The following is a 14,217-nucleotide window of genomic DNA, read 5'->3' as shown; positions in this document are numbered from 1 at the left end:
TTGGTAATAGTGGTCTATAATGTGCTACTGTTTTTCTTTAACACAGATTGAAATCGTCATTTGAAGAAAAAGCAAAGATGCCCACAAAGGAAAGGACAAAGAAACAACGTAACCGGGAAAAATCAAAAACAGCAACGGAATTACAGCATTCTTCCACAACAGATACTTCAAAAAACAGGAACAAAGCTCCTGGTAAGACAACTAAGTCTTTTTTATGCAACATATGTACATCCAGAAAAAATGATGGACACCATGTAGAAAAAGAAAAAGAGAGAGTAAAATTGAAAAGGAAGGAGAGAACTTCAAAGAATCCTAAAACTGGAGCAGGAGAGAATAATATGTATAGGAATAGAAGGCAGAATCAGTTTAGAGACATTCGTAGACGAATGTTTCGCAATAGAGTGGTTTTAAATTTGTTAAAAAATATTAAAAAAGGTAAACAGAGAGCTGCTTTTTATAAGAAAAAGAAAAGTGTAGAGAAGATTGTTGATCAGGCTTTTGAAGTTAAGAAAAAATTATTTATTTTAATAATCAATAGAATTAGGACACTTAATAAGACAATTGATGTTTTCAAATCAAACAGTAGATGGAAAAGAGTAATTAATCGGACACATTTTTGTAAAGTTTTTTCTGGAGAATGGATGCACAGTTCAAGTTGTGCGCCATTTTTTAATGAGGAGAGTTAATTCCAGGAGAATGATTTAGTGCATGCAGTTGACACCAGTGGTCGAGCGTATGAAGTGAAAGACGGTTGTCCGATTGAAAAAGAGAAACTTGTGCCTAGAGAACCAGAAGAGGTGTTATCTGATGGAGTTTTAGGGAGACGTACTAAGGGTCCAGTGTACACTTGGAAGTGTAGTAGTATTTGTAGTGTGCGACAGGAATCAATTGATTTGTTTTGTAATTTCTTACGTACATATAGTAAAAAAAAGTATAATGCAGAAAGTGAAGTTGTTGCAAGACTTAGATCCTTGTACAGTGAGAGGAATCACAGGTTTGCAAGGCCATTCACTGGCTTGTCTTTCTAGAAAAGTCTGTCGGAGTGTTTTTCATCATTTTAGGATGTTAGCAGTGCATCATACCAAAATGAGGAAATTAGTGAGAATGTTGTATTATGCAAAAAGTCCAGCACTTAAGCTTAAACAATTAAACAGTGCTCTTTTGCATGGAACAGAATTAGATGTGAAGAAGATTTGTGAAGAAATTGAGATTTGTTATTTTCGTGAGCAAGAGGACAGTGTAGAAATTGAGACAGCAATTCAAGGTAATGTGGAAGACAATGTACAGATTTTAAATACAGAAAAGTTTGAGAAGGAAATTACCAGGTTTAAGGTGAAATCAAGTGAAAGGCCGAATTTTACTTGTGTGTGTTGTCGACGGGCTCATTATAAGATTCAGACTAGGTTAGTTGATTTATATGCAAAAAGTGAAAAGATGGATAATTATGAGTGGAAAGATTTAGCAACTTATTTGTGGGTGGAGAATTCTTTTGATTTGAGTTCTGATCAGCGTATTTGTAAATATTGTTATGACAAATTAAATCAAAACAGAATGCCTGCTAGAGCTGTTCATAATAATCTGGAGTTGATAGACATTCCCCGTGAATTGATGGATTTAAATACATATGAGTCTATTTTGATTCAATGTGTCCATCCTTTTCAGGCAATTGTTCGCATGGAGCCTAAGATAGGGAAATTGCCTCCTACAGATTTGCAGAGAGGATTAAAGGGAAGAGTTGTTTATTTGCCCCTAGATTTGAAAAAAAATATTGATACAATTGGTATAGAAAAAGTAGAAGAGGAACCTTTAGTTATTCTAGTTAATGGGGTTCCAACAAAGAGTAAAAAAATCTGGCAAGATTTAGTGGATGTTAGGAAAGTCAAAAAGGCAACGTTGTATTTAGTCAAAAACAATGAGTACTACAAAGATGTATGTGTTGCAGCAGAGGAAACAGCTACAGATGAAGACAGTGATTGTTCAGGCGGCCAAATTGAAAAAGTTGATGTGTCTAGAAGTGAAGAAATATATGAACATTATACTGTTCATCCTTTGCATTCCAAAGAAGTAATGGGGAATGCAATTGAATTGTTTCAAATGAAAACAGCAAAAGGAAGTCCCATTAGTGTATGGGAAGAAAGTTTGGGAGCTCTTGTTTTCCACAGCTATTTCCAACAGGTCGAGGTGGACGATATGATGATCGACCACTTCAAATTCCTGCATCTGAATATCGAACTGTAAGATTATATGCTGAAGATGCAAGGTTTCGTCAATGCATTCCCTATTTGTTTCATCTACTGTATGAAAGTGACTTGTCTGGGCTTTCTTATGCAGTAAACCATATTCTGAAAAGTGGAGCACATCTACAAAATGTTTCGGCGAGGGACTTTATGGAGAAAGTGAATCTGCAAGATAATATTTTAGAATCTCATCTAATCAATCTCATGGCATGTCAGCGTAGTACAAATGAGTATTGGTACCGTCGCCATGGGGAATTGAAATGTATGCTAAGAAACTTAGGAATTCCTACATGGTTCCTCACTCTTAGCTGTGCCGAGTATGCATGGGAGGACTTACTTCAATTTCTACGAGAGGCCAATGCTAATATACAAAATATAGAATTCAAAACACCTGGAGAACTGTGTTCTTTGGATCCAGTGAATGTTTGCAGATATTTTAATCATAGATTTGAAGCTATGATGTCTTTTATTACCAACAAAAAAAATCCTCCCCTAGGAGAGGTTTTGGATTTCTTTTGGAGAAATGAGTATCAAGCGAGAGGTGCTCCTCACATACATATGTTGTTGTGGATTAAAGATACACCCAAATTTGGAACAGATTCGGATGAGACAGTGATGAGTTTCATTGAAGAGTATTCAACATGTGCTGTTCCGAAAACTACGGAAGAAAACAGTTTAAGGCAACAAGTTTTACGCTTTCAATCCCATCGTTGTGGAAAGTACTGTCGTCGAAAATTCTGAAACAAGGACAAGTTCTACACAAAATGTCGTGTCAGCTTTCCACGACCAGTGATTTCTAAAGGAAGAGTAAATAATTTGATGTCTTCTCTGCGACATACTGTGACGAGGAAATCACCAAAAAATACATACAATTTAAAAAGAGACGAAGAGTCTAAGTACATCAGCGACTACAACCCAGTGATTTTGTCCATGTGGAATGCTAACATGGATATTCAATTCGTTGCTGACAACTCTATTGCTGTGGCTCGATATGTGACGTCTTACATCACAAAAAAAGAAAAGACAGAACTAAAGGAAATGTGGGAGGACATTTCACATGAAAAGAGTCTAAGCAGGAAATTATACAGTTACAGTCTGAAGATGTTGCAAAATCTTGCACCTGCCTCACAACAGGAATAAGACTGAGGCAAACGCTTTCTCATGGAGCTTCACAATTTTATAAAATACAATTCTATATAACTATATAACTCAATATTTTCTTGGGAAGCATAGGTGGTGAAGCCTGTGTATAAGAGTGCAGTGGAGTTAGACATAGGTCTGATCTTCTTTGTAGTTGTGGACAGAGCTGTCTTCCACTATATTTTTCAATACAGGCCTCACCTTTTGTGCACCACTGGAGAATCCTCACCTGATCTGAAACCCTGTATTGATCGTTTGCTTTTTGTCATTGCTTTGTTGTTTGGTAATAGTGGTCTATAATGTGCTACTGTTTTTCTTTAACACAGATTGAAATCGTTATTTGAAGAAAAAGCAAAGATGCCCACAAAGGAAAGGACAAAGAAACAACGTAACCGGGAAAAATCAAAAACAGCAACGGAATTACAGCATTCTTCCACAACAGATACTTCAAAAAACAGGAACAAAGCTCCTGGTAAGACAACTAACTCTTTTTTTACGCAACATATGTACATCCAGAAAAAATGATGGACACCATGTAGAAAAAGAAAAAGAGAGAGTAAAATTGAAAAGGAAGGAGAGAACTTCAAAGAATCCTAAAACTGGAGCAGGAGAGAACAATATGTATAGGAATAGAAGGCAGAATCAGTTTAGAGACATTCGTAGACAAATGTTTCGCAATAGAGTGGTTTTAAATTTGTTAAAAAATATTAAAAAAGGTAAACAGAGAGCTGCTTTTTATAAGAAAAAGAAAAGTGTAGAGAAGATTGTTGATCAGGCTTTTGAAGTTAAGAAAAAATTATTTATTTTAATAATCAATAGAATTAGGACACTTAACAAGACAATTGATGTTTTCAAATCAAACAGTAGATGGAAAAGAGTAATTAATCGGACTCATTTTTGTAAAGTTTTTTCTGGAGAATGGATGCACAGTTCAAGTTGTGCGCCATTTTTTAATGAGGAGAGTTAATTCCAGGAGAATGATTTAGTGCATGCAGTTGACACCAGTGGTCGAGCGTATGAAGTGAAAGACGGTTGTCCGATTGAAAAAGAGAAACTTGTGCCTAGAGAACCAGAAGAGGTGTTATCTGATGGAGTTTTAGGGAGACGTACTAAGGGTCCAGTGTACACTTGGAAGTGTAGTAGTATTTGTAGTGTGCGACAGGAATCAATTGATTTGTTTTGTAATTTCTTACGTACATATAGTAAAAAAAGTATAAAGCAGAAAGTGAAGTTGTTGCAAGACTTAGATCCTTGTACAGTGAGAGGAATAACAGGTTTGCAAGGCCATTCACTGGCTTGTCGTTCTAGAAAAGTCTGCCAGAGTGTTTTTCATCATTTTAGGATGTTAGCAGTGCATCATACCAAAATGAGGAAATTAGTGAGAATGTTGTATTATGCAAAAAGTCCAGCACTTAAGCTTAAACAATTAAACAATGCTCTTTTGCATGCAACAGAATTAGATGTGAAGAAGATTTGTGAAGAAATTGAGATTTGTTATTTTCGTGAGCAAGAGGACAGTGTAGAAATTGAGACAGCAATTCAAGGTAATGTGGAAGACAATGTACAGATTTTAAATACAGAAAAGTTTGAGAAGGAAATTACCAGGTTTAAGGTGAAATCAAGTGAAAGGCCGAATTTTACTTGTTTGTGTTGTCGACGGGCTCATTATAAGATTCAGACTAGGTTAGTTGATTTATATGCAAAAAGTGAAAAGATGGATAATTATGAGTGGAAAGATTTAGCAACTTATTTGTGGGTGGAGAATTCTTTTGATTTGAGTTCTGATCAGCGTATTTGTAAATATTGTTATGACAAATTAAATCAAAACAGAATGCCTGCTAGAGCTGTTCATAATAATCTGGAGTTGATAGACATTCCCCATGAATTGATGGATTTAAATACATATGAGTCTATTTTGATTCAATGTGTCCATCCTTTTCAGGCAATTGTTCGCATGGAGCCTAAGATAGGGAAATTGCCTCCTACAGATTTGCAGAGAGGATTAAAGGGAAGAGTTGTTTATTTGCCCATAGATTTGAAAAAAAATATTGATACAATTGGTATAGAAAAAGTAGAAGAGGAACCTTTAGTTATTCTAGTTAATGGGGTTCCAACAAAGAGTAAAAAAATCTGGCAAGATTTAGTGGATGTTAGGAAAGTCAAAAAGGCAACGTTGTATTTAGTCAAAAACAATGAGTACTACAAAGATGTATGTGTTGCAGCAGAGGAAACAGCTACAGATGAAGACAGTGATTGTTCAGGCGGCCAAATTGAAAAAGTTGATGTGTCTAGAAGTGAAGAAATATATGAACATTATACTGTTCATCCTTTGCATTCCAAAGAAGTAATGGGGAATGCAATTGAATTGTTTCAAATGAAAACAGCAAAAGGAAGTCCCATTAGTGTATGGGAAGAAAGTTTGGGAGCTCGTTGTTTTCCACAGCTATTTCCAACAGGTCGAGGTGGACGATATGATGATCGACCACTTCAAATTCCTGCATCTGAATATCGAACTGTAAGATTATATGCTGAAGATGCAAGGTTTCGTCAATGCATTCCCTATTTGTTTCATCTACTGTATGAAAGTGACTTGTCTGGGCTTTCTTATGCAGTAAACCATATTCTGAAAAGTGGAGCACATCTACAAAATGTTTCGGCGAGGGACTTTATGGAGAAAGTGAATCTGCAAGATAATATTTTAGAATCTCATCTAATCAATCTCATGGCATGTCAGCGTGGTACAAATGAGTATTGGTACCGTCGCCATGGGGAATTGAAATGTATGCTAAGAAACTTAGGAATTCCTACATGGTTCCTCACTCTTAGCTGTGCCGAGTATGCATGGGAGGACTTACTTCAATTTCTACGAGAGGCCAATGCTAATATACAAAATATAGAATTCAAAACACCTGGAGAACTGTGTTCTTTGGATCCAGTGAATGTTTGCAGATATTTTAATCATAGATTTGAAGCTATGATGTCTTTTATTACCAACAAAAAAAATCCTCCCCTAGGAGAGGTTTTGGATTTCTTTTGGAGAAATGAGTATCAAGCGAGAGGTGCTCCTCACATACATATGTTGTTGTGGATTAAAGATACACCCAAATTTGGAACAGATTCGGATGAGACAGTGATGAGTTTCATTGAAGAGTATTCAACATGTGCTGTTCCGAAAACTACGGAAGAAAACAGTTTAAGGCAACAAGTTTTACGCTTTCAATCCCATCGTTGTGGAAAGTACTGTCGTCGAAAATTCAGAAACAAGGACAAGTTCTACACAAAATGTCGTGTCAGCTTTCCACGACCAGTGATTTCTAAAGGAAGAGTAAATAATTTGATGTCTTCTCTGCGACATACTGTGACGAGGAAATCACCAAAAAATACATACAATTTAAAAAGAGACGAAGAGTCTAAGTACATCAGCGACTACAACCCAGTGATTTTGTCCATGTGGAATGCTAACATGGATATTCAATTCGTTGCTGACAACTCTATTGCTGTGGCTCGATATGTGATGTCTTACATCACAAAAAAAGAAAAGACAGAACTAAAGGAAATGTGGGAGGACATTTCACAACGAAAGAGTCTAAGCAGGAAATTATACAGTTACAGTCTGAAGATGTTGTCGCATCGAGAAATTGGAGCGTATGAATGTTCTGATCGATTGTCGTCAGCAAGTCTCTATGCCAAATCTAGAACCATCATTTGGGTGAGTCTAGGTCTTGCTGCAACACGAAATCGAGTTTTGAAGTCTGTACAAGAGATAGAGTTTTTGGCGGAGAAAGAACCAGAAAGTACAGATATTTTGAAGACAAACATGTTGGATACATACTATCCAAATAGAAGTCATCACCTTGAGAACGCTTGTCTCTATGAAGTTCTGCAGAGATATATGTATAAGAGGAACATCAGAGAAGATATGAATAATGGAATATATGGAGTCATTGGATGTGAAGGATGTCTAGTGAAACAGAAAAAAGGTCATTTGATTAATCATCGCAAATTGAGTTGTGATAATCCAGATAAAAGAGAATTTTATTATTTGGCTCTTTTGCAAGTGTTTAAACCATGGCGTGAAGAAGAGGAACTTCTTGGAGATTTTCTCTGTTATGAAGACTCCTTTAATGCAACGAAGGATACCATAGAATGTCCTGTTTTTCCAAATTATCTGCAAATGTTGAATGAACAAATAGAGCAAGAAGCCACAATTGCTGCAGAGATTGCGAGAGACAGTTCTCAAGGCAGTCAGAGTTCTGCTTCATTGAGTCAGGATCCACTAGGAGGACCAATTATCCAAAATGAAGCTGCTACTGCCATGGATGAGGTGGAAAGAGCTATGGAACAAGGTCAAGATGATGAAGTTAACTTAGAAGATTTGGTGAAACAACTAAACCTTGAGCAGAAACAGATATATGACGAAGTCACAGAACAGATTGAACATGGATTCAGTCATGAGAAAAAAGAGTGCTCATGTACATCATTTAAGCCTGTCCAACTGTACGTGAGTGGAGAAGCGGGAACTGGAAAAAGTGTTCTGATTAAAGCCATTGCAACTTATCTGCAGAAAAGGACTGAATCACCGCTGTCTTGTGCTGTTACTGCTCCAACTGGGCTGGCAGCACATAACATTAAAGGGATTACTTTACATCGTTTACTGATGCTGCCAGTGGAGCATGATAACAAATTGGAGTATCACAAGCTATCAGGAGATGCGTGTTCCGAAGTTTCGAGAGTCCTGAAGAAAATGAAACTTCTTATCATTGATGAAGTAAGCATGGTGTCAAATATCATGCTTGCTTTTGTGCATTTGAGAATGCAAGAAATTCTTAGAACAGACTATGATGTCTTATTTGGTGGAAAACATATTATTGTTTTTGGAGATCTTCTGCAGTTGACTCCAGTGAAAGGACAACCTGTGTTCAAAATGCTCACATGAAGATACCAGGAAGTGCTTAGGGAGCATTGGAAACGTTAATATATGGTTAAACTTTAAATATGCAGAACTGCTTCAAAATATGCGGCAGGCAAATGATGAAGATTATAAAAATATTCTACAAGATGTAAGGAGCGGAAAGTAAGTCAGCAAGGGAAAGAAGCTTTACATGCACGATTAATTTCAAATTTGTACCCAAATGAAAACATTCTTCCAGAGAACATATTTAAGAAAATTAACGAGAAGAAATCTGGCATATGTTTGTTGCCAACTCTGAAAGAATGTCCCAATATTCAACAACAAAATGTTACAGTTAGAAAATGAAGAGATAGTGAAACTGGAAGCTATTGATAAAATAGAGCATATGGGAGCAACAATTATTTTGTCTGAAAATTTGAAATCAAAATTGGATTCATTAGAGAAGACTATATCTAAAACTGCTGGTTTTGAAAAGACTCTGAATGTGTGTTTGAATTGTCGTGTCATTTTAAGAAGGAATTTAAATGTTGAAAGAGGTCTAGTAAATGGAGCAATGGGTTATGTTGTTGGTTTTGTGAATTACAAAAATAGAGATGGAATTGAAATTTTAAAAATTAAATTTGATGACATTGATGAAATAGAACAAATTTGTCGTTGTTCAGCTAGATTTTTGCTCGTGAAAGACTTATATGTTCGCCAAAAACAGTTTCCTATTTGTTTGGCATATGCGGTGACAATTCATAAGTCTCAAGGTTTAAGTGTAGATAGCGCTTTGGTGAACATTGGAAGTTCTGTGTTTAAAGAGGGTATGGCATATGTGGCATTATCACGAGTCAGAACTTTATCAAGATTGTACTTGATTGAGTGTGATGAAACAAAGATTTGTGCAGATTTAGATTGTGTAAAAGAATACAATAGGTTAAGAATAGAGTATGCTCCACATTTGCCTCAATATCCTCTGATTGAAAAACGTGTGGTAGGCCGAAAAAGAAGAAATGAGAGTAATTGCAGTGAGTTATCAGCAAAAAGGCATAAAGTAGATAAAAGTGTAATTGTAAAGAGAAACAAAAAGGATTCTGTTGAAGATGTTGTTGGATTTCAGTTTGAAAACAGTTCTGGTGTCAACTGCTATGCTAATGTAGTAGTTAATGTTGGTTTTTTTCTTCAAAATTTACAAAGACAGATTGTTGAAAATCGGGAACAAACATTGTGCTGTTTATTGAATTCTGTGTTAGACAAATGTAGTAGTGATAGAGCAAAAATAGAAAGTGTTTCAGAAATTAGAAATCTTCTAGATATATGTTCAGGTCAAAATCAATTTTCACAGAATATTCAGCAGGATTTTCAGGAATTTTTAATATATATGTTTGATGTATTACACGATGAAGGAGTAGATATAAAAAATCTATTTGGCCTTTCTTATCAATGGCAACATGACTGTGATAACTGTGCTTCATCAAGTACTACTAGAATAGACTCTGAAAGATTTATATATTTAACTTTACCAGACTGCAAATCAGTGTCTTTCAATAATCTAGTTAAAGCAGCGGATCACAATATGGTGTAAGTCTGTAATGCTGTCCACATTATTTCTACAAAATTATGGTCACTATGTTATTTTAATGTTCCAACGATGTAGACCTGATGGAACTAAATTGACAACTTCTATTAAAAATGTTGTGGCTTCTCAGTTATCGATATCAGGAAGAACCTTTGCAACTGTAGCTATTATTTTTCATGATGGTCCTTCTACAACATCAGGGCATTACACATGCTATTTAAAAACTTCTAAAGGTTGGACCCAATGTAACGACAATCATTTGACTTTCAAACAACGTTTGCCTTTTGGCTTTATAAATTCATATCTAGTGTTTTTCCAGCCAAAATTTAGGTAAAGGTAATTGGCCTATGAAGACGGGAGGAGTACTCATATATACTCATACAGCTGACACTATTTGGCCAAATGGAAAGGTGCAAGAATGAGTAAAGAGTCATGACTGAAAAAAAGGAGTATATTAAAATTTTGAAAATATTTCAGATGTTCTTGGGGCTTTTTATGTAGAAAGTCGATGAAATGGATTTCTAAGTGAACAGCAAAATACTATGCAACGAGAAAAGGACCTCCATGATATACTATTTGGCCTCAAGGAAAAGTAAGTCAATCAAAGATTAGCGTACATTTGTCATTTGTCAGTATGTAAGGTTTTTTTTAAAACACAATCTTTTAGATTGTGTTTTTTTTCCCCGCTGTCATATGATGAGTAATTTGAACTCACTACTTTAAGTGAAATTCAATATATTCTGAGAACAGCAAAAACAAACTATGTAACATGTTGTAGAAGTTATTCTATACATTGGATTGTGTAAATTAAATTGTATTCCCATTCTCTGACACTTACTTTCCTTTTTTATCTTCTTTCAGCTCTTTTTACTCACTTATAATGTCTTTCTCTCACTCTCTGTAACCCCCGTTCCCTTACTCCACTTCTTTGACAACCCCTCATTTTCATTTCAACTGTGTGTATCCCGTCTCTCCCTTGCATAACTTTTCAGCTTTCAGTCTTTCTGCTTTTCTTCTCTTTTCCGTATTTTCCTCCTTTGCTCTTTTAGTAATTCCTGTTTACTCACTCAGCAGTATTATTGCACTCTATCACTATAAATCACCCACTCTCCTTAGCTTATCTTTGTTTGCTCTTTACTTTTGACCTCTTCTCTCTGTTTTTCATTCACTACTTCTATGTCCTCAGTGCCTCACTCTACTTGTGTTATTTTCACTTGTGTTTATCTACCTTCTATCACTTCTTTTACAACAACTTCACTGCTCCTCTCTCATCGTTCTTCATCCCATTTCTTTTACTCTGGTTCCGTTACTATCCATCATTTCCTTTCTTTCAATGTCCTTCTCTTTACTTTCATCACCAAATTATTTTCTCTCAGTACCACTATTTTAGTCGTCTTCTCCTCTCTTTCTTTTTTTTGCAGATTACTTTTTTCTTTTGTCACTCATTGTACTCCACCTCACTCAGTTTTTCTCTTAGTGTGTCTACGTTATAACTTCCTCAGTCCATTTCCTTCAATTGTTGTATATTATTCTGTCTCCCTTCATCCTTTCACTGTATGACTGTTCTTCTCTTACTCTCAGTTATCTTCTATTCCTCATTCTTCTAAATGCATCCTTAATTAGACTGTTTTCTGTCTCAGTCATTATCTTTTTACTTACTTCTGTTTCCTGATTTAGTTTTGCTAACTCACATTGTTTTAGTATCTTTCTTACCTTCAGTTCATTTCTCTGTACTTCTCTCTCTTTTTCTTAGTGAATCTATATCCTTACTCTTTGTAATTTGCTCTCCTTCTATTTCTTTTTCCCTCTTTTTGTCCTTCTACCTTAGTTTATTTCCCTTTCTGTGTTCTTCACTCTCACTTTATTTCTAAATAGAGTGTTATAATGTTTTTAGCTCTTCATTTGTATCTTTTAATTTAAAATACATATTTTACTAATTATAACTTATTTTTTCTTCTCTCTTTCACAGATACCAACTGTAGTAAAAAAAAATAAAGTTACATTTATTATATGGTAAGTATGACTAAAAAAATGTAGTTTGTTATCACCCTTTGCTTTAAGGTCACTAACATTTTCTCAATCTACCTCACTCCTGTGTTTTTACTCTGCTTCTTTCACTTATTCTTATTCTCCATGTTTACTCCCCTTTCCCTATTTACCCTTTCATATTCAACTTCTTTTCATCCCTATTCTTTACTTCACTTACCCTCTGTTCCCTTCCTTTGCTTCTTCACTCATTCTCTTTTTCTTAATTATTTACCTTACTCCTACACATATAGCTCATCCCCCTCCCAACACATGCACACACCTGTAACATACACCCACACACACACCACACACACACCTCATACACACAAAAAACCTCCCACACACACTCTTCAAAAACACACACACATTCCATACACACACATACATCGAACACATATACACCCCACACTCATACACTTTTCATACATATTTCACACACCCTCATTTCTACCCACACCAAAACAGTCCACACAACCACACACACAGACACACCTTACACACCCAAACTCCTACCTACACCCACTGACTCCCTGTAAGTCACACACATTGCATTACTTAACTTTTTTTGCTGTTTTACTCAAGCCCATTCAGGTACTGTTTCCTTTACTCTCTATGTCCACTCTCTATGTCACTCACCATGTGTTATCCTAATTCAATATTTCTCCCTCTTTCACCCCTCTTTACTTATACTATGGATAGCGCACCGGGGAGCGTAACAAGGGGAAAACCAAGAGAAACAGTAAAATAATATTTTAGAGTGCTTTGAGGTAGGGTAGCTGTTGTGTTGTGTGGGTGATTTACTTACTGCACTCCTTCCACTCCTTTTCTCAGTCCCTCTGTTCTCACAGTTCCTCACTCCCGTTCACTCAGTCCGTCTCTCTTACTCTAATTGTCTCTGTCTCTTCACTCTTTCACTACTTGTTCATTATGTTTTATCCCTGAAGTTCAAGCACACTACGTTATTTACATTTCTTTGCTGCTTCAATTATTCCCTTTCTGTTACTTCTTCTTTTCTTCTTTCAGTTTTTTCTCTCTGTCAATCCACATGTTTTAACTTTAGTCGATTTTATACATCTTATTTCATCCATCTTTAGTTATGGACACTACTTTTTTCTCTCTCTCCCTCACCAGTGTTATTTAAATCTGGTTCCGTTATTACCTTTTATTTGTACATCATTTTTTCACTTTCCTTTTACTCTTTACAGCCACTCACATTCTTCATGTGCCTCTGCTTTAGTATTATTCTTCTCTCTTTCTTTGTTTCACAGCCTTATATTTTTTTCATTTTCTCTCTTACACTTTCTTATATCTTTTACACTGTTTTACTATGCATTATACAGTACCTCTGTGTTGCTCTCTCTTGCTGTCTGTCTCTTAACATTACTCTCTCTTTCTCTTTCTCTTATGCTCTCCTTCTCTTGTTTTTTTTTTTCTTTTTTTTTATTGCGCTAACGGGGCGCTCTCCGGTGCGCGCACCGGTGCGTGCACCTATGAGAAAAATGAAGTCAAGAGTGCTAAAAATTTTAGTAATTTTTTAGAAATGGGAGGTAGTTCTGAAAAGAACTTTTTTTATGTTTTTGTTGTTTTATATATATTTTATATTTTTCTGAACATTTTTTATTTTTTTTGTATTTTTTGAACAATTTTATGTTTTTTTGGTTTTTTGGGGGGGGAACAACGAAAAACAGGCATTAGAAAGGGCTCAACAGGAGCAATTTTTTTTTTATTTCTTGGGGCGTTTTGAGCACTTGTGGTTTTCAAACGCTCTATTAATTAAAATGATACTCATATTCCCATATGAAATTAGTTCACCACAGTAAATGCACACTAGCTTCATGTGCACAAAATTCTGTTGAATGTTTGGGACCGTCTCCCTCGCCTCTGGTCCCGATAGAGTTACCTGCGACGATGTACTGGCCACAGGAGTTGGTAGGTTATCTTGGAGGTGACGCAGCTCAGCAGCGCTGTAATTGTTTGGATGCCACCTCTGCATGTGGCGGTGCATAGTATAGTTACCAAAACTATACTTTTTGTTTGTACCTCTAGACAAAACATCTTTACAAATGAGGCATGTCACATATCGGGCATTGACCTTTTTTTGGTCTCGAGGAAAAGAAAAAAATTGCCATATAAAATGGTCTTTGTGGTGTGATTTGCGGGGCTGTTCAGGCAAGAACTGCCTCCGCTCTACGTCCTCTTCCTCTTCTTCTTCCTCTTCCTCTGGGTTTGGAAGGAACTGCGCAGGTGGTCCTTCCTTCCTAGGTGGTTGTGATGGGGGTGGGGGTCCACCAGCTGCAGCTACTACAGATGCCATTATTTCAACAAGGAGAAACAGGTCT

The sequence above is a fragment of the Lissotriton helveticus genome, unplaced genomic scaffold (genome assembly GCF_964261635.1).
Source record: "Lissotriton helveticus unplaced genomic scaffold, aLisHel1.1 SCAFFOLD_788, whole genome shotgun sequence".
Taxonomy (NCBI): Eukaryota; Metazoa; Chordata; class Amphibia; order Caudata; family Salamandridae; genus Lissotriton; species Lissotriton helveticus.
The sequence above is the reverse complement of the archived record's forward strand: the minus strand, read 5'-3'. Positions refer to the sequence as shown.